Here is a 27,992-nt window from a genome sequence, read left to right on the forward strand (position 1 = left end):
CAGAACCAGCTGTGTGCCATGGGTCCCTGACCCCTTGCAACCTTGACAGCCCAAGGGGACCCCAAGGCATCACCTTTCAGTTTGCAAACCATCTCCTTCACCAGGTGGCCCCTCCAAGTGGCCCTGTGCCAAGAGACTTTCCTGCTCTGCTCCCGCCGGAACCGAGAGACACCAGAGGCCCACCAACTGCATCTCCCATCCTGCAAAAGAAGAGACTGGTAACTCAACAGTACAATTTTAAATGCATTTTTTATTTTAAGTGACTGCCTATTGATTATTATCGCGCGTAATTAAGCACCGAAAGACTAACTCTTATATTAAAACGTTGACAAAACATAACTGAAAAAGTACTTAACCTAACAACCATCTTGGTCTTGAAAATCATATACAAATCTGAAGTATTTTTTTTTTATAAATTCTGGTCTTGAGTTATTCATTGAGTGTGTGTGGTGCATGATTGAGATTGTGAGTACAACAAATGCTTAGCACATCTCCTGGATTTGCCTAACTGCTCGACCAGCTACCTAAAAAAAATATTGGAGCATTAGATGGTCTGATTTTTACCTCTGGAAACCAACGTGCGGTTGCCTGGACCCCTGCACAGTGTGCCTAGCGTTGCACACTACATAGAGGGCCAGCCTCCTACATTTGGTGTATCAGCGGTGGGATAAAGACTTTGCATTTGCTGATACCACTGTCAATTGTGTAAACAGACAAATAACTCACTAAATTGTCTTTAGATAATTATTTTTGATTTTCTAATTGACTAAATTTTTTTGCAAAATGTTAAATAGTTAGGGCCCTGGGTAGGTCCCTACAACTCTACAATAAGATTTAAAAGTCTTTACTTTAGTTGGTTATCCAAAAAGGAGAATTCTAAAAAGGTCCCAACATTAGTAAGATAAAAACGTCAGAAGCAAAGTTCAGAACCCAGGAGCTCAACATGGAACCTTATGAGGCATATAGCTATGACGAATTGAGGAAACTCTGCAGACTGTATAAAATTCAGACTGGAAACAGCCCCAAAACAGAGAAACCTACGTTTTGGGTGACCCAGTATGAAAGATTATCCCCAAATGAAGAAGATGAAGATGATGATGATTATCCATCTGAGGTGAATGAAAACCCTGTGGATGATGGGGACGAGGGCAGCTCCTCTTCCATCAGAAGCTCGAGAGCACCCACAGACAGACCTGGATATGGCCAGGCTAACCAAAAAACTGGCTTTAGAAAGTCAGCTTTTGGAGATTGAGAAAAATAGAAAAAAGTTGGGCTTGGCACCCATCTCTGGTGGCAACATTCAAGTTTTGAGAGAAAAAGCTTTCAACATCAAACTCCCAAAGGAGTTGTCCCTTCACAGAAGGGGATGATATATATTGAAATGGTTTTCTGCCTTTCAAAGAGCCTGCACTGGGTGGGACATTGAGACAATACACTGGGGCACACTTATGTGGGAGTTATTCTCAGGAAATTGCAGGGACAGGCTCCTGACACTGAATGAAGGAGATTCTAACTCCTATGACCTGATGAAAGGTACCCTGATTAAGGGCTTTGGATTTACAACTCAAGAGTAGAGGCTAGAGTTTAGGGAGGCTCGAAAATGGCAGAGCCAGACCTGGTAGACTTTGTGGACTATTCAGTAAAAAATGGTGGGTGGTTGGTTAGCCGGGAACAAGGTCCAAGATTATGTAAGGCTGTACAATTTAGTTATGAAAGAGCATCTGTTGAGTAATTGTTCCAATGATAGGCTAACACAAATCTGGTAGACCTGGGTCCACTTTACCCTTCAGAACTGGGGAGGAAGGCAGACTACTGGGTCAAGAGAAGGGTGACCAAAACTACGAATGGTGGGGGGAAGACCAAAAGAAAGGTCAAAAAAGCCCGCCCCCCCCCCCAAGGGAAAGTTGGGAGCCAGGAGGATAAAAACAAGAAAGTCTTCTCAAGGCCCCTGAAAATCTGTACAGTAGGGTGGGCCCAGAGACTACTCACAGTCCAGGGCTGGGTACAAAGGAAAACACTTTGACCCCAGCAAGGCTTGGTGCCAAGATTGCAGAACCAAAGGGTACCAAACGATACCAACTGTAAAAACTAAAACTAAGCCTCTAATCAACCTGCAGTAAATGCGGTTGCCAACATCCATTTTGGGGGGTGGGGGCTGACTGGAGTGGAGGATTGGCCTGACCAGGTCAATGTCCCCACAGAGCCACCATTAGTCACAGAGGGTGGGGTACATTTATCCAGTGGTGCCTGAATATGCAAAAATACAGGCAGCACCCTGTGATTAATTGGGGGGGGGGGGGGGGGGGGGGGGAACGGGGTGGACAGAAACCTTGAGGGATACAGGGGCTAGTATCACCATGGTATCTCGGCACCTGCTTCTCTCAACTCCGTTCCTGATAAGGAGGTCTTATCCTGTCACCAATGCGGACAATGTGACCAAGCTCCACCCCATGGCTATGGTAAACTTTGAATGGGGAGGAGTAGCAGGTCAGAAAGAAGTGGTTGTGTACTCATCCATCCCTGTAGATTGCCTGCTTGGAAATGACAGAGCATCCCCCTGGGCTGAGGTAGAGCTAAAGACCCATGCAGCAATGATAAGTATCACTGAGTGAGCATGTGTCAAGACTGGGGCACACTTCAGAGGGAAAAAGGAGAGCTGGGTCCTGAAATAGTGGACCAGCCTCCAAAAGAGAAAAGGCAAGAAGACTGGGGGCAGCTTCAAAACAGATCCCAAGACAGGACCCCTCTTATCAGGAGTCATCACCCACCTTAGAGGAAACGGAGCCTGAAGAGCTTGGGCCTTACCACACAGAGCTCTTGGGCCCAGGGGGACCCTCTACGGAAGATCTGTGTCAGGGACAAGGAGTGTCCCACTATTGAAGGCCTGAGACAGCAAGCTGCTCAGGAGAAGCTAGGAAATGTCAGTGGTACCCACAAGGTCTACTGGGAGGAGGGGCTCCTGTACACTGAGGCAAGAGACCTCAAGCCTGGTGCCTGGTAGTGCCACAGAAGTTCAGGGACTTCCTTCTCACTTTATCCCATGACATCGCCCTAGCAGGGCATCTGGGCCAAAATAAAACAGAGTAGGTTGGTTAACTACTTCTACTGGTCAGGTAAGTCACAAAAAGTAAAGGACTTTTGTCAGTCCTGTCCCCCTTGCCAAGCTAGTGACAAGACAGATGGGAACCTAAAGGTCCCCTTAATGTCATTACCTGTAGTTGGAGTACCCTTTGAAAGGGTAGGGTTTGACAGTGTCGGCCCCCTTGGCCCTCACACATCAGGACACTGATCTTAGTGGTAGTGGATCATGCCACTAGACGTCCTAAGGCTATTCACCTTAGGAAAATCACTGCTCCTGCAGCTGCAAAGACCATCCTGGATATCTTTGCCAGGGTTGGGTTCCCTAAGGAGGTATTATCAGACAGGGGGCCAAACTTCACGTCTGCATAGCTGAAACACATGTGGCAGGAAAATGGAGTGACTTATAAATTCACTACTCCATACCATCCACAAGCCAATAGCTGGGTAAAAAGGTTCAACCGGACCCTAAAAGGCATGATTGAAGGACTCCTGAAAAACTCAGGAGAAAGGATGTCCTACTTCCTTGTAGGTTTTTCTCCATTTGAGCTTTTGTTTGGGCACCCTGTTAGGGGACCACTAGGTCTTGTAAGGGAAGCCTGGGAAAGACCTCTTAAAGAGCTCAAACAGGATATTGTGTACTATGTGCTTGGCCTACGTTCTAGAATGGTTAAGAACATGGAGAAAGCCAGCCAAAGTTTTCAGGCCAGCTAAGAGCTTCAAAAGCTTTGGTATGACCAAAAGGTTGCTATGGTGGAGTTCCAACCAGGACAATAAGACTGGGTGTTGGAGCCTCTTGCTCCAAGGGCCCTCCAAGACAAATGCTGTGGGCCCTGCCCCATTCTTGAAAAGAAATGGGAGGTCACTTATCTAGTGGACCTAGGCAGTTGCAAGAACCCCAAGAGAATCTTATGTCAACTGCCTAAAACCCTTTTATGATAGAGCTGATGTGACCATGCTTATGGTTACAGATGAGGGACAGGAGGATGAGAATGAGCCTCTCCCTGATCTCCTCTCCAGCATTCTCCAAGATGGTTCTGTAGATGGGGTGGTCTTGTCAGACACCCTCTCAGAGCAATAGCAGACTGATTGCAGGCAAGTCCTCAACAAGTATGCTGGGTTATTCTCTTTGACCCCTGGGAAGACAAATGGGTATACCCATGATGTGGACACTGGTGACAGCCTGCCTGTCAAGAACAAAATTTGACAGTCTGATCATGTCAGAAGAAGCATAAACGCTGAAGTCAAGAAAATGCTGGATGTGGGTTTCATTGAACCTGCAGAGAACCCCTGTTCTAGCCCAGTGGTGTTAGTCCCCAAACCTCACTCCAAGGGTGACAAGAAAGAAATGTGGTTTTGTGTGCACTACGGGAGCCTCAACTCAGTAACCAAGACTGATGCACACCCAATCCCAAGAACTGATAAGTTCATTGACCTTAGGGGCAGCCAGGTATCGAAGTACTTTTAATTTAATATCAGGGTACTGGCAGATTGGTCTGACCCCAGGAGCAAAAGAGATCAGTATTTTCTACTCTTAGTGGGCATTATAAGTTCACTGTTATGCCCTTTGGACTAAAGAATGCATCTGCCACCTTCCAGAGGTTGGTCAACTAAGTTCTTGCTGGACTGGAAACCTTTAGTGCAGCTTACTTATATGATATAGCTGTCTATAGTTCTACCTGGCAGGATTCACCTGATCAACCTTGGAAAGGTCCTTTGGGCCCTGCAGAAGGCAGACCTCACGATCAAGGCCAGTAAGTGCCAGATAGAGCAGGGAACACTTGTTTACTTGGGCCACCTGGTTGCTGAAGGTCAAGTGCAACCCCTCCAACCCAAGATCCAGACTATTCTGGCTTGGGACGCTCCTACAAAACCAGACACAAGTCAGGGCATTCCTTGGCTTAACTGGATATTACAGGATGTTTGTGAAGGACTATGGCACAATAGTTCCTCACCCCCCCCCGCCCTCACAGAGCTTACCGCCAAGAAGATGCCCAAAAAATAAAATCAACTGGATGGTGAGTTGTCAAGAGGCCTTTGACACTCTGAAGAAGCTATGTGCTCTGCTCCAGTTCCAAGAGGCACCAGACTACTCCAAGGAATTCATAGTCCAGACAGATGCTTCAGAAATGGGTATAGGAGCGGTCTGTTCCCAAAGGAATGATTATGGACATGACCAGCCTGTTGCTTTTATTAGCAAAAAGCTACTCCCTAGGGAACAAAAAGGGAGTGCCGTAGAGGGGAAAGCCTTTGCTGTGGGTTGGGCTCTGAAAAAGTCGAGGCCATACTTGTTTGGCTCTCACTTCGCTGACTGTTCAGACTGACCACAGGCCTCTCAGACGGCTCCAACAAATGAAAGGTGAAAATCCCAAACTGCTTAGGTGGTCCACCCCCCTACAGGGAATGGACTTCAAAGTGAAACACAGACCTGGGACTGCCCATGCCAATGCAGATGGCCTCTCCAGGTTCTTCCACTTCAAAGATTAACTCAATAGGGAAAGGGTAGTCTAAACATCTTGGTTTTTTTGGGGGGGGGTGGAAGGGAGGCAGTGGTGTGAGAGGAGGCCTCTTAGCATGGTTAGCTCCCCACCTTTTGCCTGATGTTGATGTGACCTAGAGGTTGTTGTACCCAGGGCCCCTATTAACCAGGTTCCCTAGGCCAGAGCTCTTTCCCTAAATCTGTTGTGATGCTTGGCACAACTGGATACACTCTTAACTCTCCCTGTAAGTCCCTAGTAAATGGGTACCCATGTAACCAGGCATGGGGTATTAAGGGTAGGCCTCTGAGGGCAGCAGCACTAATTGTGCCACCCTCTAGGGCCTTGCACCCAGCACTGCCATTGCAGTCCGAGTGTACTGGGGCAAATCTAAAGACAGATTTGACATGGCACACTCCCTGTGTGCCATGTCTACCCTACACTGCTTATGTTTTGGGTAAGTCACTCCTCTAGCGGGCCTTCCAGCCCTAAGGCAGGGTGCACCATACTACATTTGAGGGAATAGCTGCATGAGAAATATGCTCCCACTGTGTCCTTCCCAAACCTGAGAAGGAGAGTGGACAGAGCAGACATTTTAGGTACATGTACTGGGCACTGGCCAACACAAGTTCCCCAGTTACATAATGGCCACTCTGCACCCTGGGTTGGTTGCTATCAAACAACTCAGGATAACAATCCAAGCTGGTACCAGTATTGGATTTATGCCTAAATGTACCCAGAGGTCACCTTAAAGGTGCCCCCTGCAAAAGTTAACCTAACTGGCATTGTTACTGACTGGTTCCAGTAAATATACAAACCTTATGGGAGAGCACCGTCTCTCTGGTTTGTAAAACACCACCCTTCCTGGGTGGAGGAGCTAACAACCCCTCCCTCAAGAATGTGCACTCTCCTTGGACCTTGAGCCCCCAGGCCTACTGCTAGCAGCAGATGGCTTCCCCCTTTGTCAACCCCCACTTTTGGTGGGAGCAAAGGCGGGAAACCACATAAAGGGTAGGAGGAGGGGTCTCACTGAGCATGCACCACCCCTCCATGTTGGATGGCAGGATAATAGCCAATGAGGTTTAGGGTAGTGACCCTTCCCACAGGACGCGATCACTGTAGTGGGTGTAGCCACCCAAGGGTAAGTGTCCCATTGAGCCCTACCAGGTTTCCCCTAAAATTTGTATTTAGTGGGCTCCCCTAGACTAAGACGTCAGATTCATCAGGAAGAAAAGGCAGCACCAAAGAACCTGACAGCACAAGAACAGATGACTTGCTGCACCAGAAGAGGCTCCAAGACCCCTGCTTGCTGCACCAGAGTCCCGGCAATCGCCGCTGCGGAGGAGCTGAACACTGGACCGACCCCAAAAGACCCAGAGGACCTACAGGCTTAGCAAATAGTCTGAGGTCTCCCTCATGAGTGGAGGCACTGTAGGAGGCTGGCCCTCTATGTAGTGTGCAACACTAGGCACACTGTGCAGGGGGTCCAGGCAACCACATGGTTTCCAGAGGTAAAAATCAGATCACCTAATGCTCCAAATTGTGAGGTAGCTGGTTGAGCAGTTAGGCTAGTCCAGGAGATGTGTTAAGCATTTGTTGTACTCAATCATGCACCACACACACACACACTCAATGAATAACTCGAGACCAGAATTAATAAACAATACTTGACTTTTATATAAATTTTAAGAACAAGATTGTTAAGTTATGTTAAGTACTTTTTCAGTTATGATTTTTCAAAGTTTTAATAAAGTCAGTCTTTCTGTGCGCAATTACGCACCATAAAAATCAATAGGCAGTCACTTTTACAAATGCATTAAAAATTGTACAGTTGAGCTACCAGTCTCTTTTGCAGGATGCCTATGCAGTTAGTGGGCACCTTGTGTCAGCTGGAGAGCCTTAGAAGGCTCTCCGTTGCGGCGGGAGCAGACCTGAAAAGTCTCTTGGCACAGGCCCACTTGGAGGAGCCACCTGGAAAAGGAGATGGTTTGCAAACTGAAAGGTGGTGCCTTCGGGACCCCTTGGGCTGTCTTGGTCACAAGGGGTCAGGGACTGTGGCACACAGCTGGTCCCCCTGCACAGTGTACCTAGTTTTGCACACTACATAGAGGGCCAGCCTCCTACAGTCAGGAAAAGGGTTACTCTTCCTCCTGTCCCTCATCAGTGGCCATGGGCAGGGTCATGTTAGCCATGTCATAGTAGGGCTTCAGGCAGTTTACATGAAGCATGCTGAGGGGGCTAGTGGGAGTGCTTAGGGCTACCAAGTAGGTGACCTCACCCTTCTCCACTATTGTTTGGGGGCCACTCCACTTATCGTGGAGTGCCCCAGGACCTACACTTTCTGCCCTGGCTGGTAAACAGCCAGGAGACTTCTGGTCATGCCACTGCTTCTGCTGTTCTTGGCTAGCCTGAAGGTTTTTAGTGGCCTTTTACATGTACTCCGCCACCCTGGATCTGAGGCCAAATACATAGTCCACTATTGCCTGTTTGAGGGGCTTGAGAGGTCGCTCCCAGCCCACCCTTACAAGAGGACCCTAACAGGGTGTCCAAACAGAAGTACAAAGGGGCTGTAGATCGCTCCCTTCTGAGGAACCTCCCTGTAGGCAAAAAGGAGGGATGGCTCCTATCTCCTGCTGAGCTTTTCAGAGTGTCCCATCATCATGCCCTTGAGAAATGTTAAACCTCTCTACCAAACCATTGTTTTCCAGGTGGTAGGGGTTGGTGAACTTTTAAGTCACACCACATTTCTTCCACATGGCCTTTAGGTATGCAGACAAAGTTGGCACCTCTGTCTGATACCACTTCTTTAGGAAAACCTACTCTATGAAAATTCCCAGGAGGGCTTTTGCCACTTCAGAAGCTGTAGTGGTCCTTAGAGGAATAGCTTCTGGGCACCTGGTGGCATGGTCCACCACCACCAGCATGACCCTATTCCCAGAGGCTGTGGGCAGGCCTAGAGGGCCAGCAATACCTACCCCAACCCTCCCAAAGGGAACCCCAGCCACTGGAAGAAGAATTATGGGGGCTTTGGGGTGCCACCTGTCTTGCCCCTGGCTAGACAGGTGACACAGCAGCAACAAAACTCCTTAGTGTCTTCTGACATGTGGTCAGTGAAAGTGGGGGACAAGTCTGTCTCAAGTCTTGCTTTGCCCCAAGTGACCTGCCAGGGGAATATCGTGTGCCAGGGTCAACACAAATTATCTATATTGCAGAGGTACTACCAATCTCCTCGTGGCAACAGGTTTGGGTTCCCTTGGCTCTGAATATAAGAGGTTGTCTTCCCAATACATCTTGTGAGTGCCACTGACATCCCCTGCTTCTTACTGCCTCAACCCTTCCAGTGTGGGACAGGTTTTCTGAGCCATCCTGAATTTCTCGATTGCAGGTCACCCTGCACCTAAGAGTTCCGCTGTATCGGCCTTCAGCTCTTCGGGAGTAGGTTCTGCCAAGGGTGTAGATTCCTCCTCAAAGGGTTAATCTTCACTGGAGGGTGGGGTGGGGGCAACTTTTTGCCCTTCCTACCCTTGGGTTTTGGAAGTTCTTGGGCCATGGTTCCAGACTCCAAGTTTCCTTGCTCCGTTTGCTTCTTGGCCTGTGCCCTGGTCAAAGCAAAAATATGCCCTGGCATGCCCAGCAATGCTGCATGGACCTCCGATTCTACTTCAGCCCAAGTTGAGGTCTCCAAGTTGTTCCCTAATAGACACTTACAGGTTCCCGAGCTGAAATCAACAACTGCCAAGGGGAGGCACACAGTATTGTTATGGAGGTCCGTTACTTGGTACTGATGACCAAGTATGTGTTGCTCAGGGGACACCAGTTTTTCAGTCACCATAGTGACACTGGCACCTACGTTCCTGTACGCCACTGCCTAGGGCTGCTGCCTGTATTTATCCATATTAAGGGTATAGGCAGCAAGGGTGGCAAGGACAATGCCCCTATCAGACTCTAGAACAGCCTCAGTTGTCTCTCTGGCTAAGCCAGCACCCACTATACTTACCAAAACTAGCCCAGCTACACACTTGGATTGGGTATTGCTACCCGACCCACCGTTACTGCTATTACAAGGGGCGGTAGAGGTAGAGGTGCGGGTTGTAGTGGTGGGTGGCTTGGTGCCTGTCTTATGACAAGAGCTGTCGCCTGGCCTATGGTATTTGTTTTTACACATATAGCACAAAGGCTTTTATTATGGGAAGAGGAGGAAGAGGTTTTGGACCCACACCCAGAAGAGTTTTGTGGGCCTGATAAAGACTCCTTGTTTTTATCTTTGTCCTCTGCCTTGTCCTGACACTTGCATGCTTCCTTTTTCTTGTTGTCACCCCCTGTACGAGCTTTTTAGCTCACCCTAGTTCTGAACCATTTGTCTGCCTTTTGTCCCAATTCTTGGGGAGAGGTCAGCTCTGAGTCAACCAAGTATTGGTGCAACAAGTCAGACACACAGTTCAAAATATACTCAAAATCAGGTTATACAAGCCCTCATAAGAGCAGTCCACAAAATCAGTCCAATCCTGGGAGAACTCTTTCCTGCTCTCCCTTAACTTGATCCTATGTTGAGACCAAACCCATCTAAGAGTGCAGACTTCAGAACAGTTGTCAGCATCTTCCTCTGACAGTGAGAAGTCTATCTCTCCCTTTGTCAGAGAAGGGGAGCCAGAGGATAGCAGCCCACTCTCTGAGGGACTCTCTGTACCTTACAGGCCCTCTCTAGAGCAGTGGACCACTTTTATACATCATCCCCCACCTTGTAGGGAATGTAGAAGGCTGGCCTGGCTTGTAGTGGGTACCAGAGGTACTTACACCTTGTGCCAGGTCCAGTTATCCCTTATTAGTGTAGAAGAGGTGTTTCTAGCAGCTTAGCTAGGAGACATGCAATGCTTCTACTATACCACTTATATCATACAGGTACTATAACATAAGAAACACAATACACAGATATACTAAAAATAAAAGGTACTTTATTTTTATGACAATATGCCAAAAGTATCTCAGTGAGTACCCTCAGTATGAGGATAAGATATATACACAAGATATATGTACACAAACCAAAATTATGCAGGTAATAGCAAGAAAAGTAATGCAAGCAGTGTAAAGTTACAATAGATTGCAATACGAGCACATAGGTATAGGTGCAACACAAACCATACACTCCAAAAGTGGAATGCAAACCACGAATGGACCCCAGAGGGTTGCTGGGACTGTAAGAAAACAGTGAGGGTTAGAAAAATAGCCCACTCCAAGACCCTGAAAGGTAGGTGTAAAGTACACCTACAACCCCCAGAGAGCACAGAAGTCGTGATAGGGGGATTCTGCAGGAGGAACAAACACCAACAATGCCACAACAGTGGATTTCCGGACCCGAGTACCTGTAAGACAAGGGGACCAAGTCCAATAGTCGCAACAGTGTCGAGAGTGGGCAGGAGCCCAGGAAATGCCAGCTGAGGGTGCAAGGAAGCTGCCACCTGTTGGAAGAAGCTTGGAGTTCTGCAAGAAAGAAGAGGACTAGGACCTTCCCCTTTGGAGGATGGATGTCCCACGTCGTGAAGAAGCTTGCAGAGGTGTTCCCACGCAGAAAGACCGCAAACAAGCCTTGCTAGCTGCAAGGGTCGCAGTTAGGGTTTTTGGATGCTGCTGTGGCCCAGGAGGGACCAGGATGTCGCCACTTGGATGAGGAGACAGAGGGGGGTGCCCAGCAAGTCAGGGAGCCTTCACAGAAGCAGGCAGCACCCGCAGAAGTACCTGAACAGGCACTTAGAAGAAAAGTGAACCGGAGTCCACCGGAAGTCACAAAAGGGAGTCCCACGACGCTGGAGGACAACTCAGAAGGTTGTGCCACTGCAGGTTAGAGTGTCGGGGACCCAAGCTTGGCTGTGCACAAAGGAAATCCAGGAAGAGTGCACAGGAGCCGGAGCAGCTGCAAATCACGTGGTACCCAGCAATGCAGTCTAGCGTGGGGAGGCAAGGACTTCAGTCCAAGTTTGGTGGATGTAAGAGTCACTTGGACAGAGTTGCGAGTTCCAGGGACCATGCTCGTGCTGAGAGGGGACCCAGAGGACCGGTGATGCAGTCTTTTGTTGCCTGCGGTTGCCGTGGTAAGATTCAGTCGACCCACAGGAGATTTCTTCAGAGCTCCTGATGCAGAAAGGAGGCAGGCTACCCCCAGAGCATGCACCACCTGGAAACAGTCGAGAAAGCCGGCAGGATGAAGCGATACAAGGTTGCTAGTAGTCGTCTTGCTACTTTGTTGCAGTTTTGCAGGCGTCCTGAGCAGTCAGCGGTCGATCCTATGGTAGAAGGTGAAGAGGGAAATGCAGAGGAACTCTGGTGAGCTCTTGCATTCGTTATCTGAAGAATTCCCCAAAGCAGACACCCTAAATAGCCAGAAAAGGAGGTTTGGCTACCTAGGAAGGAGGATTAGCTACTAAGAGAGGTAAGAGCCTATCAGAAGGAGCCTCTGACGTCACCTGCTGGCACTGGCCACTCAGAGCAGTGAAGTGTGCCACAGACACTTCTGTTTCCAAGATGGCAGAGGTCTGGGACACACTGGAGGAGCTCTGGGCACCTCCCCTGGGAGGTGCAGGTCAGGGGAGTGGTCACTCCCCTTTCCTTTGTCCAGTTTCGCACCAGAGCAGGGCTGGGGGATCCCTGAACCGGTGTAGACTGGCTTATGCAGAGATGGGCACCATCTGTGCCCATCAAAGCATTTCCAGAGGCTGGGGGAGGCTACTCCTCCCCAGCCTTCACACCTATTTCCAAAGGGAGAGGGTGTTACACCCTCTCAGAGGAAATCCTTTGTTCTGCCTTCCTGGGCCAGGGCTGCCTGGACCCCAGGAGGGCAGAAACCGGTCTGAGGGGTTGGCAGCAGCTGCAGTGGAGACCCCAGAAAGACAGTTTGGCAGTACCAGGGTTCTGTGCTAGAGACCCGGGGGATCATGAATTGTCCCCCCCCCCCAATGCCAGAATGGCATTGGGGTGACGATTCCATGATTGTAGACATGTTACATGGCCATGTTCGGAGTTACCATTGTGACGCTGTACATAGGTAGTGACCTATGTACAGTGCATGCATGTAATGCTGTCCCCACACTCACAAAGTCCGGGGAGTTTGCCCTGAACGATGTGGGGGCACCTTGGCTAGTGCCAGGGTGCCTACACACTAAGTAACTTAGCACCCAACCTTCACCAGGTGAAGGTTAGACATATAGGTGACTTAAGTTACTTAAGTGCAGTGGTAAATGGCTGTGAAATAACGTGGACGTTATTTCACTCAGGCTGCAGTGGCAGGCCTGTGTAAGAATTGAGAGAGCTCCCTATGGGTGGCAAAAGAAATGCTGCAGCCCATAGGGATCTCCTGGAACCCCAATACCCTGGGTACCTCAGTACCATATAGTAGGGAATTATATGGGTGTACCAGTATGCCAATGTGAACTGGTGAATTTTAGTCACTAGCCTGTTAGTGACAAATTTGGAAAGCAGAGAGCGCATAACCACTGAGGTTCTGGTTAGCAGAGCCTCAGTGAGACAGTTAGGTGTCACACAGGGAACACATACAGGGCACATACTCATGAGTACTGGGGCCCTGCCTGGCAGGGTCCCAGTGACACAGACTAAAACAACATATATACAGTGAAATATGGGGGTAACATGCCAGGCAAGATGGTGCTTTCCTACAGGGAAGAACAACCTTGTTTAAGTTTCTGGCGTCAAAAAAGTCCTCCCTGACCCTAGGCTCCCTAAAATTAAAGTTGCTGCCACCATGGGGTGCTAACCCCAATCTCTGGCTCCCTCCATCTACTGCTATGGCCTCCCTACCTAGGGCTAGCTGTTGCTGCTGCAGCCTCAGCTTGGCCTCCTCCAGTCTCAGCTGTGAGAGTTCCCTATCTAGGGAATCTTTCCATGCAGAGGAGCAGTGTGTCCCATCAGATTGAGGTGACATGAGTGAGTAGAGGAGGATATGTCCCTATTTCTGGTGACCCTAAACTATCCCTCTGGGCACAAAGGGTTACTATGATGGCTCTAAGCTAGGCTTGAGTGTTTACTAGGGACTCTAATCGTCTGAGGACCCTCCTCAGTGTCAAGAACCTGTCTAACACTGGGGGGTAATGGGGGGGGGGGGGCGATTCCTGAAGAGGAAGACCTGTGGAAAAAGGGGACCAAGTCCAGAAGTCACAGAAGAGTTCAAGAGGAGTAGGAGCTACTACCCACCGAGCTGTGGATACAGAAGTTGGTCGATGGTAGAGTGAAGATTGTCAGGAATGCAGCCCTGGAGCAGTTGAAGAGTTCCTGGAGGATGCAGTCGATGTCCCACGCCAGGTGGATGATTGCAGTCAGTAGTGTGGAAGAGCCACCAACAAGCCTTGGCAAAGGCAGAAGTCGAGGTGAAGCAAAAGTGGAGCTGCTGGGGACCAGCAAGGTTCAGAAGGACTGAACCTGCCAGGACTCTGCTCAGCAAGACAGCTGGCAGATAGAACTACTCCTGACCACCACCTGTGATGCAGGATCCACACAGCTCAGGATGAGAGGAGATCCACGCAGCCGGTTGCGGTTGGTGCCTGCGGATGCAGGGGAGTGACTCCTTCACTCCAAGGCAGATTCCTTCTTCCTTCTTGTGCAGACTGAAGATTTGCCACTCTCACAGGATGCACAGCCGGGGAAATGTTGCAGAAGCTGGAAGGAGCAGTGGAAACAATGTTGCAAGCAGAGGCTTTGCTGTGGATGCAGATTGTTGGTTCCTGGAGGGTCCAGTCGTGGTTCCAGTGGCTAGAAGTCAAAGTAGCGGTTTCAAGGAGTCCTGCTGGAATCTTGCATGACCCCACTCAAGAGAGAGGCCCTAAATAGCCCTGAAAGGGGGATTGGTCACTTGGCCAGGTGACCACCTATCAAGAAGGGGCTTGGACGTTACCCGACTGACTGACCTGGCCACTCAGAGGCTCTCAGACGTCCCTGCCAACCTTGGATTCAAGATGGCAGAACCCAGGGACCCTCTGCAGAAGCTCGGAGCACCACCCCTGGGCTGGTGATGGACTCTCCACTTTCCATTGTCCAGTTCTGCGCCAGAGCAGGAACTGGATGTCCCTGAACTGGTGTAGACTGGTTTATGTACTGGGGTACCAAATGCACCTTTCAAAGCATACCAGTGGCTTGGGGAGGCTACCCCTCCAAAGCCATGAAACACCCATTTCCAAAGGGAAAGGGTGGTACTCCCCCCGCCCCCCTCCTCACCCCCAAAAAGGAAATCCTTTGTTCTGCCTTCCTGTGCTTGTGCTGTAGGACCAGGAGGACAGAAACCTGTCTGATGGGTGGCAGCAGCTTGGGCTGCCCCGAAAACCCTAAAAGGCTGTTAGGAGAAATGCTGGGGGTCCTCTAAGGAGCCCCCCCAGAGTGCATGGAATCATACTTCCAATACTGGCAACAGTACTGGGGTATGACTCCAACATGTTTGATACCATTGTTCGGAGTTACCATTATGTAGCTGGACATAGGTAGTGACCTATGTCCAGTACATGCATAAAATGGTATCCCTGAAGCCCATGACAATGGCACTGGAGTTTGCGGGGAACACCACTGCTAGTGCAGGGGTGCCCTCACACACAGGTACTTGCACTCTGCCCTCTGGGCTAGGAGGGCTTGCCATAGGGGTGACTTAGTGACCTGGTGCAGATTTCTCCCCCCCACCCCCCGGGGTCTGGGCAGCCCAGTCCCAGGAATGCAGAACAATGGCTAAGGAAAGTGCTCCTAATGCTCCCCTCGCACTCCAAGTTCCGGTGGTGCAGAGCGTCCTACTCAGTAGGCTAGACTACTGTAATGCGTTATAACTCTAAGCATCCAACTATGGTTCAGCGACTGCACAGAGTGAAGGTTGTAGCGGAAAAGCTCTGTAGCCTTCAAGGAATTGCACTGGCTTCCTATGAAGCAGAGGATCATGTTAAAAGCCATGTACGTTGTGTTTGAGGCTTTCCAGCAGACAGGCCTGGTGCCATTACAACACAGATTCTAAAGATACATCCCGGTAAGACACCTTTGCTCTAGAACGGCAAACCTTGTCTGCACTCGTACCTATTGAAGGTCAAGACGGGGGGCAGGGCATTCTCAGTTAAGGCAGCTTAGATGTGAAATGAGCTACTCCACTCAATTGGGGCATCAACTTAGTTACTACAATTCAGAAAGGCCTTGAAGACCTGTCTCTTCCCCAAGTAATTTGGCCAATGTTGCATACTGTGCACGTGGATCTCTCCCAACAAGTCAGATTTCCATGTTCGCTAGCGCCAGGATACTAGTTTGCCAACAGTGGTGCCCTACAAATACCATAAATAAAAAGTAATGCCATTATTGGCAACAGCCAAAGCTTATTTTGAATTTTCCTTATCAATTTGTCTTAAACGTTCTGCAGCTTTCTGCTCAGAAACTTTCCAAATTTCATTTTAAGTGGCATATATGAAACATTTTGAATGAGGAGATCTAGGACCGAATAATCTTGTAAGTTTATAGCATCTGAAAGAAGAGGTAGGTGTACTTTAACTGAGGACAAGGTGGAGTATCCTAATAATTGCTGGCATAACTTTCCTACTCTATAGGTAGTAACCACACCTGAGTGTTGAGACTGAATATACCAGGATCTGGCCTGCTTACTTAAAATCCCATAGAAGAGTTTAATGGCTGCAATCCACGTTTGTTAGTGTCAACAAGCCACACTAACACCCCCCCCCCCCCGAAAGTGAAAAGTTGAATGTTCCATTCTGCACAATTTTGTTAAGCTGCTCTTCTGTGTAGTTAATGTACTTTTCCCAATTGTCGAACCTTGCAACAGAGGGAATGCTAGGTATATTCAAATTTTTCATATTTGCCAAGCCAAGACAGGTAATCTGTTCTACTTTTTTGTTTAAAAAGATGAATTGTAGTCGATCAGACAAGCCCTAAATAAATCATCTATGCCCTGGACCTGCCAGTGTTGTGTACCCCAATCAGATTTAAGGTCAATACTAGCCTTCCAATAGTCATAACTTTTCAGGCATAATTGAGATGAAGTCAGAATAAATCAATTTTCTTCGCGTTAGCATATTTTTCTTTGTTCGGGAACAGCTAAACATAAAATAAAATGAGACTGGGTCTGTAAGGACATGACCAGGAAAAACAGAAATAAGGAACCTTTTTCAAATATGTTTTAGCACCACCTAGAGGTGGTGTCAAGCAGTGTTCCTACTGCATATAATTAAAAACAGCACATGGAGTACTAGCTCTGTGTAAATAGTGATGTGCATAAGGATGGTAGAAAATCCTTTCACCATAATTTGCAGAGTTCAAATATAAATCCACATTTTTTAAATACGGTATAAGATCCTAATTCAAATAGCATATTACAAACAGTCAGAACATCCCATTCATCCGAAATAGAACTTGTGGTAATAATATCCTCCATAGAGATTTTAAAAACATACAGAATTTGCAATGTCTCTGTGGGACCAAAAACGTCATATGGGACCTCATCTCAAACAATAGCCTCATGGACAGGAAATGCAGTAATGTTCACAAGGGACAAGTCTATTTGATCCTTATGTAAAGGAAAATGGGGCGTAAGCACCTCAGCTACCAATTCTGTAGGAGAATGATTTTAGAGATAGTATCCACTCCACAGAAGAAATAAAACCATAACAAGCCAATACAGATGAGGAGAAAAAAAAATAATGAAAGAAAAATCCAAAGGTAAGACCATGGAGGAATAAAATAAATCGGTGCGAGAAAGTAGCCTCTATCTAGCCTTGTTACCCCCACTTTTGGCCGGTTTGTGAGTATGTGTCAGGGTGCTTTCACTGTCTCACTGGGATCCTGCTAGCCAGGGCCCAGTGCTCATAGTGAAAACCCTATGTTGTCAGTATGTTTGTTATGTGTCACTGGGACCCTGCTAGTCAGGACCCCAGTGCTCATAAGTTTGTGGCCTATATGTATGTGTTCCCTGTGTGATGCCTAACTGTCTCACTGAGGCTCTGCTAACCAAAACCTCAGTGGTTATGCTCTCTCTGCTTTCCAAATTTGTCACTAACAGGCTAGTGACTAAATTTACCAATTCACATTGGCATACTGGTACACCCATATAATTCCCTTGTATATTGTACTGATGTACCTTGGGTATTGGGGTTCCAGGAGATCCCTATGGGCTGCATCATTTCTTTTGCCACCCATAGGGAGCTCTGACAATTCTTACACAGGCCTGCCAGTGCAGCCTGAGTGAAATAACGTCCACGTTATTTCACAGCCATTTACCACTGCACTTAAGTAACTTATAAGTCACCTATATGTCTAACTTTTACCTGGTAAAGGTTGGGTGCAAAGTTACTTAGTGTGTGGGCACCCTGGCACTAGCCAAGATGCCCCCACATCGTTCACAGCAAATTCCCCGGACTTTGTGAGTGCGGGGACACCATTACACACGTGCACTGTACACAGGTCACTATCTATGTACAGCGTCACAATGGTAACTCCGAACATGGCCATGTAACATGTCTAAGATCATGAAATTGTCACCCCAATACCATTCTGGCATTGGGGAGACAATTCCATGATCCCCCGGGTCTCTAGCACAGAACCTGGTACTGCCAAACTGACTTTCTGGGGTCTCCACTGCAGCTGCTGCCAACCCCTCAGACAGGTTTCTGCCCTCCTGGGGTCCAGGCAGCCCTGGCCCAGGAAGGCAGAACAAAGGACTTCCTCTGAGAGAGGGTGTAACACCCTCTCCCTTTGGAAATAGGTGTGAAAGCTGGAGAGGAGTAGCCTCCCCCAGCCCCTGGAAATGCTTTGATGGGCACAGAGGGTGCCCATCTCTGCATAAGCCAGTCTACACCGGTTCAGGGATCCCCCAGCCCTGCTCTGGCGCGAAACTGGACAAAGGAAAGGGGAGTGACCACTCCCCTGACTTGCACCTACCAGGAGAGGTGCCCAGAGCTCCTCCAGTGTGTCCCAGACCTCTGCCATCTTGGAAACAGAGGTGTTTGTGGCACACTGGACTGCTCTGAGTGGCCAGTGCCAGCAGGTGACGTCAGAGGCTCCTTCTGATAGGCTCTTACCACTCTTGGTAGCCAAACCTCCTTTTCTGGCTATTTAGGATCTCTCCTCTGGGGTATTCTTCAGATAACGAATGCAAGAGCTCATCAGAGTTCCTCTGCACTTCCCTCTTCAACTTCTGCCAAGGATCGACCGCTGACTGCTCCAGGACGCCTGCAAAACTGCAACAAAGTAGCAAGACTACTACCAGCAACATTGTAGCGCCTCATCCTGCTGGCTTTTGACTATTTTCTGGTGGTGCATGCTCTGAGGGCTGTCTGCCTTCACCCTGCACTGGAAGCCAAGAAGATATCTCCTGTGGGTCGACGGGATCTTCCCCCTGCTAACACAGGCACCAAAAGACTGCATCACCGGTCCTCTGGGTCCCCTCTCATCCCGACAAGTGTGGTCCCTGGAACACAGGACCTGGATCCAAGTGACCCCCACAGTCCAATGATCCTTCAGTCCACGTTTGGTGGAGGTAAGTCCTTGCCTCCCAACACCAGACAGCAAACCTGTGATTTGCAGCTGCTCTGGCTTCCATGCACTTCTCCAAGGATTCCTTTATGCACAGCCTAGCCTGGGTCCCCAGCACTCTGTCCTGCAGTGCTCAAACCTCTGAGTTGGACTCCGACGTCGTGGGACCCTCCTTTTGTGACTCCAGTTTCACAAATCTTCTAAGTGCCTGCTCCGGTACTTCTGCGGGTGCTGCCTACTTCTGCGGGGGATCTCTGAGTTGCTGAGCACCCACTCTGTCTCCTCCTCCAAGGGAGACATCCTGGTCCTTCCTGGTCCCCAGCAGCACCCAAAAACCTCTACCGCGACCTTTGCAGCTAGCAAGGCTTGTTTGCGGTATTTCTGCGTGGAAACACTTCTGCAACATCCAGCACGCCGTGGGACATCTTCCATCCAAAGGAGAAGTGCCTGGCCCTTTTCGTTGTTGCAGAATCTTCTGCTTCTTCCACCCAGAGGCAGGCTCTTTTGCACCTTCATCCGGGGTTTCCTGGGCTCCAGCCCACCCTGGACACTATCGCGACTCTTGGACTTGGTCCCCCTGCCTTGCAGGTCCTCACGTCCAGGAATCAGTCTTCAGTGTTTTGCTGGTGCTTGTGGTTCTTGCAGAATCCCCCATCACAACTATTGTGTCTTTCTGGGGTAGTAGGGTAACTTTACTCCTACTTTTCAGGGTCTTGGGGTGGGGTATTTTGGACACCCTTACTGTTTTCTTACAGTCAAAGCGACCCTCTACAAGCTCCCATAGGTCTGGGGCCCAGTCGTGATTCGCATACCACTTTTGGAGTATATGGCTTGTGTTGCCCCTAGACCTAGGTTTGCCTATTGCATCCTATTGTGATTCTACATTGTTTACACTACTTTTCTTACAGTTACTTACCTGTTTTGGGTTTGTGTACATATAACTTGTGTATATTACTTACCTCCTAAGTGAGGGTATTCAGAGATACTTTTGGCATATTGTCATAAAAATAAAGTACCTTTTATTTTTATTATATCTGTGTATAGACGGCTGCCTTCGACACAGTCTGTCACCGCACCCTAATCACCCACCTCCACTCCACCGGGATCCAAGGCCAGGCCCTGGACTGGATCGCCTCCTTCATCTCAAACCGTTCCCAAAGAGTTTACCTCCCTCCGTTTCGCTCAGTACCCACCGAGATCATCTGCGGCGTACCCCAAGGCTCATCACTCAGCCCAACACTCTTCGATGTCTACATGAGCCCCCTCGCCAACATCGTACGCAAGCACGACATCATCACCTCCTATGCCGACGACACCCAACTTATACTCTCCCTCACTAAGCCAGCGCCAAGACCAACCTACAAGAGGGTATGAAGGACGTCGCAGATTGGATGAGGCTCAGCCGCCTAAAGCTGAACTCTGAAAAAACGGAAGTCCTCATCCTTGGCAACACCCCGTCCGCCTGGGATGACTCCTGGTGGCCCACGGCCCTCGGCACCGCACCGGCCCCCGCAGACCACGCCCGCAACCTCAGCTTCATCTTGGACCCTCTTCTCACCATGACCAAGCAAGTCAACGCCGTGTCCTCCGCCTGCTTCCTAACCCTCCGCATGCTCTGCAAGATCTTCCGCTGGATCCCCGCCGACACTAGAAAAACCGTGACCCACGCCCTCGTCACGAGCCGCCTGGACTACGGCAACACCCTCTACGCTGGAACCACAGCCAAACTCCAAAATCGCCTGCAACACATTCAAAACGCCTCGGCCCGCCTCATCCTCGCCGTACCCCGCAACAGCCACATCTCCGCACACCTGAGACACCTGCATTGGCTCCCAGTCAGCAAAAGGATCACCTTTCGACTTCTCACCCACGCACACAAAGCCCTCCACGACAAGGGACCGGAATACCTCAACCGACGCCTCAGCTTCTACGTCCCCACCCGCCTCCTCCGTTCCTCTGGCCTCGCACTCGCTTCCGTCCCTCGCATCCGCCGCTCCACGGCGGGTGGGAGATCTTTCTCCTTCCTGGCAGCCAGGACCTGGAACTCCCTCCCCACCAGCCTCAGGACCACCCAGGACCACTCCGCTTTCCGTAGACTCCTAAAGACCTGGCTTTTCGAGCAGCAGTAACCCCCTCTTTCCCCTAGCGCCTTGAGACCCGGACGGGTGAGTAGCGCGCTTTATAAATGTTAATGATTTGATTTGATTTGTATTGTGTTTTCTTATGATACTGTGCATATGACACCAGTGGTATAGTAGGAGCTTTGCATGTCTGCTAGTTCAGCCTAAGCTGCTAGAAACGCCTCTTCTATACTAATAAGGGATAACTGGACCTGGCACAAGGTGTAAGTGCCACAAGGTACCCACAATAAGCCAGGCCAACCTCCTACACCTACCCGGACAGGCTCAACCTGCCTTTAAGTAGATATGCTTGCCCATGTCTGTGGTAGTGGTGAGATGGCCAAACAAAGGGCTCTTAAACCCCTCTTCTTGTGGGGGACCAAATTAAAGACTGACACCTCCCCGGACAGGAGTGGAAGGCTCCATAGTAGCATAGAATATAATGACACATCTAGACACAAGACAAATCTTTTACAATGTGCCGAATGGTTTGGGAATAAACTGACACCTTCACCAATCCTGAATAGCTTTGGTCTGCTAAGCCCTCTGCTTCATATGCGATCCGGCGTACAATCTGCGGAGGCCAAAACCCCATTCCCTCTGCTTGTAAAACTGCTACACACGTATTACAACGTTACTGGGAAGAGCATAAAATGATGCTCCTCTTATTAACCCGAAGCATACCGTCCCCCTCTGTAGTGCAAGCAATAGAACTCCTGCATAAAGCGCAAGGCATCGTAACTTGGCAGTATCTTATCTTAATACCATATACCAGCACCTCAGAGAAAGTTCAACTAGTGAAACCCCATACTCGAGCTCTTGCGTAAAGAAAGGGCGAGGTTCTTCTCTACACAACACCCTAATGTGCAGTGAATAGAATAACCTGAAGCCAGTACGTGTATATTTGCCCTCTTAAAGGGCCCAGTGGCCCATGGACTCTGACCTAACCTAGCTGGGTCCACAGGAGGCAAGTAAGGCGGCTATTGTAACGTGGTGTAAGGTAGCACCAACTATTCATAAAGCAAATCACCCTGCTTCATGACTGGTGTCCGGGGCCTTAAAGGAGCCATTATTAGAAGTAAAGAGAACGACCTATTAGGAAACGGTTGGACCATCCTCATGCAGCTCAACATCCATAGCATTTTCCCAAGAAATGCCGCAGTTTGAACCAAAAATATGGGTTTGGTGGGTGAAGATCCAGAACACCTCTCTCAATTTCATCCCATCTACCGAATCTGTACCTTCCTTGGCCAGGATCTTGTCCAGAATGAGCCTCTGCATGTTCTCTGGCTGATGTCCCTTTTCCATGTAGTGTTTACCGTGTGGGCAACTAATTGGAGAATTGTAATCACAGATCCATGTTGTGTGAGGGACATGAAAGCTGCAGCATCCTTCACCCATATACCCCCGACCACAAGGGCCACCAGCAGCTGAACAGCATTCTGCGGCTTACAGTTGGTCATCGTTTGGAGACGTACATTATGCCCATTGCGAGTGTGAGTGCACGGACAGCACCTTGAGGCTCTCAAGGGTGATAAGCCGTGCTATGTAAATCTACATTACATGGATTACGCCCACTGTGAGTGCTTACTTCTACAGCCGTGTCACAAGCTAGGAACTGGCCACATTTATAGTGTCTTTAATAGGGTTAATGTCATCAATCTTCTTTTGCATAAAGTTATCTGTATTTGAAAGTCTAGAGCTCTCTATTTGGTATTTTAAACTTCTAGGACAACAGTCAGCAAACATAGTTTTAGGGATCCTAGTATTATTAACATGATCACCATTAAGAACATGCCACTTAGAATTAATGGTTTTTTGTTTAACGCCGAGGCCCATACTCATGGGTTTGCGACGCAGGGCGGCGCCGCAAGCCATCTTGCTGCTCTGCGTCAAAGGGAAAGGGCAAGAATGCACCTTCTCTATGCAATACGGCACCTTTGTGTCCTCTCCCACTGCGCCGGCTCCATTTTAGCTGCCTAGCACCAAGGCAGGCCCCTGGGTATAGTCGCTTACCTGACTGGTCTCTCATAATGGCCACCTTCTCATCAAAATCTGCAATCGCCGTTTTACATTTGTGCCTTAATCTAAGGAACTGACTGAATGGAATTTTTAGTGCTTGATCCCTTGGATGTGCAAGAGGTATTCCATGCTGTTGGTTTGACAAACAGATCTACTTCCGATCTACCGACTCAATGTTGGATCCATATGTCATCATCATATCTTTGATTATTAAAAATAAATCGCAAAAGAGCAATCATCACATAAGAGACAATCAACATCAACTAAATCAAATAAAAATTACACTGGGTAAAGTTAAAAGTTCAGATAATTGCACTGAAGTAATGATTTTCTTAAAAAGCCACCACAGAAGAACACAAAGCAGGATCAGCAACCATAAAAAGATGGTAGGAAGCTGGCCTACAATGCTGGAGCCCTAAAGTTTTTTTAAAAGCGGTAATAAAAATCTGCAGAAACAAAAACTGCATACAAAAGAGCCCTGAACCTCAGGCAGTCACAATCGCAACCCCAATTCCGGACAAACCTTAGGACCTGGCTCTTCTACTAAAGCACAGAGGACAAACCCCCTCAGCGGCTTACGGGTGACTAGTTGCACTCTATACATCCAGATTTGAAAGACCCACCTGGAACTTGGTAAAAGTGTTCTTACCCAAACATTGTTCATATGGTGGAGCCAGGGTTCAGTACCCTGACAGGTCTTCTACCTGACACAAGTTATCAAATATGCTTTTAAGCTCCTTGGCCTCTCTAGCAGCAGATGCAAATCTCAAAAATTATTTGTATCCCAACCAGCCTGCCTTTTACACAACACATGTGGAGATAAAAGAACTCCAGCCTTCCCAATCTATTGGCAATACACCTAATGTAACTCCACCATGGAATCCGATCACCCTGATCACATTCCAAACAGACAGAAATAACCTCCCTGTTACATTTGGTGTGACCGCAATCCAGAGGGAAATGGTGCAAGCTTTACGCAGTCTTCCACAAAACCCAGGTCCAATTTTAAATGTAGGAAAAGCTGGGGACGACCAGGCCCTACTCCCAGTAGTTGCCTGAAGAAACGATTGTCCTCCTGCTGTAGACTGGGGCAATCCTGATATCCCCCCATATGGATGTCCCGAAGGTTAAAATAGGTCAACATTTGAAGTTAAACACCTCTAGTATTGGCAGAACTAGTTTATTGCTGACTTTTGGTGCCAGTTACAAAACAGACCTACAGAGGTGTAGAAGCAAGAACGTCGCTCAGAAAGACAAGGCGACCAGCTGCCCCTGGAATCAAAAGTTACCTCCAAATATGAAAACTCATTGACCAGATTAATAAAGTTCTCCTTTATCACCATAGACCCAATTTTCTGATGCGGCTTACCACAAACCATATAATGTGTTTGATATATTGACTTCCAGGTCTACGTCAAGCATATATTTTGTAAAGGCATCAATAAGTCCATGGAAGCAATTAGTACTCCGTGAAAGCAAAACTGCATCATCGGCATGCTTATCTTTCATTCTTGAGAGATCCTGACCCTGAAAGACTAAAAAAAAAGGGTGGAAACTTAATATATAAGAAATAAAATGGGGGCTAAAACACACCCCAGTCTGACAAGTCTAAAGAGATTAAAAGAATCAGTGGTATAGGGTTCTTTTTTAGCAATTGTATGTATTGCCTATAATAATGAAATGTAGGTTTAAGCACTGCTCTTGGGTCCCAAGGCCTTTGCAGAACCCATACTGCACAAAACTAAGGATACCACTTTCTTGGGCCCTATTTCCGATTCTGTGTAAAATGATATATGCCCGATATTCTTAACTACTGAACTACTTTACCAATAAAGATATTGATCTATAACGAAAAAAAAGGACTATGCAAGCAGTCTACCATAACATGGGTATTCTCAGAGACGGCGGCATTCAGGACATTTGTGATAATGGGTGCCCACAGAGATACTCTTTGTGGAAGTCGTCGGTGCACCCCATCGAGGATCTGGACTTTCCTCAATGGCTGTTGCAACCTCATCTTCAGGGGAAGTGACAATCAACTACCTTCCCCGGTTTGTCCCCAAAGGAATAAATCCAACTAAAGTGATCATACCAGCATTCAGGGGAGATACTGGATCCTTAATGCTCTGTGGTTGTAGTATAGCTCCCTTTATTTACGTTCCAGAACCCCAGAGAATCCTTCATTCTGCCTGAACAATATTTTCCCACATTTCTCTTAATCCCCAGGCTCCGGTCTTTGACTGATTCTTTAGATTCATGCCTGCCATCTGCCCTCAGCTTCTTATCTCTAGGTTCATAACCAAGCGCAGGCACAATTTCATATTTGCAGTTCTACGTGAACTGTCAAACTAACCAGGGTAGAGGCTCCAAACAGATTTACGGCTGCACCTGTCAAATCCCTCAGAGCTATTCAGTTTCTTGAAAGCCAGAAGGGTTTCAGACAGAGGGATAATCCACCGATAGAGGATCCGAAGTTAGACCTCGGTTGGATCCCACCAGGGAAGTCAATACGGACGGAATAGGAGCTCTTTGTCAACTGACCCACAGTCCATTGTCCTTTATGCCCAGACCAGTCGGCTCTGCTAGGTTACAGGTACATCGAGTGCTGGTACAAGGTATTATGGTCACTATGCTCATGTTCCTTAACTCCCCCAGACGTGAACAGCTGATTCAAGACTTCAGTAACAAACATATAAATCAATCACTCCACATTGGCCCCAGCCCACAAGAGTGAACATCTGCGCAAATAGATCACCCACCTTCTCAAGTACATCCATCAGACCCATATGAGACTCTCTAAAAGTTTCACCCCGCGGTCAGCAGTCTGTTCATGAGTGACTCTCCCGCAAAGCAAATGGGGCTAGTAGGGTGGTATTACTGCCTATTCCGGCCTTAAAATCCCCACCTACAGTGCATGAAATTCATTGAGCATACAGGCAGACCTGTGCTTTAGGGTAGTTAAAACAGAAAATAAGACATTAATCCGTCAATCCAGCTCACAAACAGGGTTATAAAAGTTAATCACAATAAAATGGCACTTATTGAAAAGAACCAAATTGGAATCCCCTCATGCATGCACACCACCCGAAAGGCCTTAAAAAAAAGCTTAGCAATTCAAATTAATCACCAATTCCTCCCCCCAATCCCCCCCCTCCCCCCCGGCTGTCCGCCCAGGAACATCAGTAGCAGAAACAGAGAAACTAACAAAGCCATCCCATGTTTTGTCCCTTGAGGACCACAATTCCTGCATCACCACAATGTCCCCATTATTAGAGATATATTTAAACCAGTCCTCATTACAGAGCTTAGACTGATAACCCACAATATTCCAGCACACAAGATGAAACGAGGAATCTATCGTGGAGGAAGTATCCACGGATACAGCGCTTAGAACACCAGCTTCTGCTGGAGCCCAGAAGCCTCTTGTCAACTGGGGGATTACCAATGGTTGTATGTCAATCTTTTTCCTCTTAACCAGACAGGGCGGAGAACCAGTTGCAGGTCCCAAGTAGTAACTGTTCAACCTCCAGCTTTGCTTTAGTCGGAAATCGCTGTAATACCATCTCAGCCTTGGGTTGTAAATAAAAAAATACAGTGGGACCAAGTTAATACCATAAATCAGATGTCTTTGCCAGGTGAAAGAAAAGACCAGTGAGCTAACCCTGGATGATGGCAATTAATGACAATACAATCCTCTTTCAGCTGCTTACCCAAAGGGCCAATCCAGCCAGTTCTCCTGACGAATAAGATATCTTTGTGTTCCTTTAAATGAAAGTCAGAATTCTGGCGTAACCCAGAACAGACCTTGTTCTTAAGTTGGACCATGAGCTCCTCAGCTCGTGGCGACAGGGATGTGACGTTTGTTAACTCTGGGGGGATATTTAGGCACAAGTAAATTAGACCCTTCTTCCTCCGGTCTGGGACGTGAACCTTCCACAGACCCACTTAAATTGCCTCTTCTGACTTGAGACCAAGATAAAGTTGTATGGCTCCCACCTGGGGTACAAAAACTACAGCACACAGGGCAGGTATCGGTATCACTGGCTGTGTCATTGGAAGATGCAGCTGCCACCATGCAGGTCGGCCTAGGCTCCGCTTTATACTGCGAGTAGATCTGAAACCATAACCTCCAGAGAGCTCAACTGTTCCTTTTAGGGAAGCCATACTGGCTTCAGTGATCTCTTTAAATTACTCTGAAAGATGGACTGACAGATTATAATGCCATGGATAATGCGCCCAGTGGCCTCACTGACTGCTTGGGATGGAGCACCATTATCAGGGCACGACGGCCCTTTCCTACTTGCGCCACAGACCCGTTTAGACTGACGTCTTTTAGTTGGAGGTCTTTTTTCACTAACTGGCAAGATAACCAGCCCATCAGGACTAGGGGCTTGATTGAGTTTGGTGGACGGGATGACCAGAGTGCTGAACTTCCAACAGGGAGGCTGCCTCCATACTGGCTACCTCCCAACCGGGACCATTACGACTACCACTGGGCTGATGGTCACAAGCCAAGATTTCCATCTGTCAGCCCAGCGGGAAAGTGGCAGAACAATTGTCACTGGCTTGTAATCGAGAAAGTAACTATGCTGTCGCCCGCAGTTTGCGCTAGCACCCTTACAATGCTCACTGTGCACAGCAGCATTTCAAGGGTGCCGGGCAGGGGTTCCCCTGCGGCCCCCTGCACCTGTTCTCAGCCATCCTTTTCATGGCGGTGAAACTGCCATGTAAAGGTTGGCGGAGAACCAGTCGTAATCAACAGGGCGGCACAGACTTCAGTGCCGCCCAG

At 48.4% G+C, this 27,992-nt stretch overlaps 1 protein-coding gene across 1 annotated transcript in view; it reads right to left on the reverse strand.

Moving 5' to 3' along the window:
* Positions 1–27,992, reverse strand: part of LOC138248973 (zinc finger protein 182-like) — a 115,982-nt gene that overhangs the window by 21,336 nt on the left and 66,654 nt on the right. The gene's annotated exons all lie outside the window — the stretch shown is intronic.

Source organism: Pleurodeles waltl, chromosome 8, assembly GCF_031143425.1.
Source record: "Pleurodeles waltl isolate 20211129_DDA chromosome 8, aPleWal1.hap1.20221129, whole genome shotgun sequence".
Lineage (NCBI taxonomy): Eukaryota > Metazoa > Chordata > Amphibia > Caudata > Salamandridae > Pleurodeles > Pleurodeles waltl.